This window comes from Uloborus diversus, chromosome 3, assembly GCF_026930045.1.
Source record: "Uloborus diversus isolate 005 chromosome 3, Udiv.v.3.1, whole genome shotgun sequence".
In the NCBI taxonomy this organism is placed as follows: Eukaryota; Metazoa; Arthropoda; class Arachnida; order Araneae; family Uloboridae; genus Uloborus; species Uloborus diversus.
In genome coordinates this window covers 17,989,766-17,990,434 of record NC_072733.1, presented here as the reverse complement: position 1 = coordinate 17,990,434, position 669 = coordinate 17,989,766, and the positions used below count along the sequence as shown (strand labels likewise).

The 669-nt window shown below is 35.1% G+C and overlaps 1 non-coding gene across 1 annotated transcript; it reads left to right on the top strand.

The window, feature by feature from the left end:
• The first annotated feature begins 343 nt into the window (after positions 1 to 343).
• Trnag-ucc (transfer RNA glycine (anticodon UCC)) lies at positions 344 to 415 on the top strand. The gene has a single exon. It is a non-coding gene; the product is annotated as a tRNA-Gly (tRNA).
• Positions 416 to 669: the final 254 nt, after the last annotated feature.

Sequence of the window (669 nt, the reverse complement as noted above, 5' to 3'; positions counted from 1 at the left end):
TGTTATAGTACTTGATTAGGGTTTATTTGCCGATATCAGATCGGTAAAAATTATGACATGTTACGTGAATGTGACTAACTTGTCTTTTTTCTTTCGATTTCGAACTCAGGCCATGCGCGTGCTATAAGCTAAGAAAGCAGGAATGTTTAACAAATCGTAAGAATTGCGATCTGATAAGGAATATATCAACTGCTGAAACTAATACTCATAGTATTCTTGTTCTACTTTTTTCTATGCATTCTTCTTTTTTTTTTTGGATTTACATTTTATCTACTAATCAATCAACTTGTCACATCTAGCTGGAAGTTTGGTTTTTTATAAAGTAAAATCTGTTAATCTCTGAGCGTCGGTGGTATAACGGTTAGCATAGCTGCCTTCCAAGCAGTTGACCCGGGTTCGACTCCCGGCCGACGCAGTCTCTCATTTTTATCATAGCATGTGTTGATAATTTTTTTTTTTTTTCAAGGGAAAGTCTTCCAAAAAGTTTTTTGCCTCAATTTATAAATTTATCAATGGGTTCGGTTGCAGAAGAGAGTTCACCGAGTTTGAAAGTGTACATGTGACGGCAAATGTGATAAATCCGGTGATTTTGTACAATCCCAGGTAATTATTCACAATCCCCACTGAAATCGGTAAATGTGATAAATTATTGAATGTTTAACCACATTT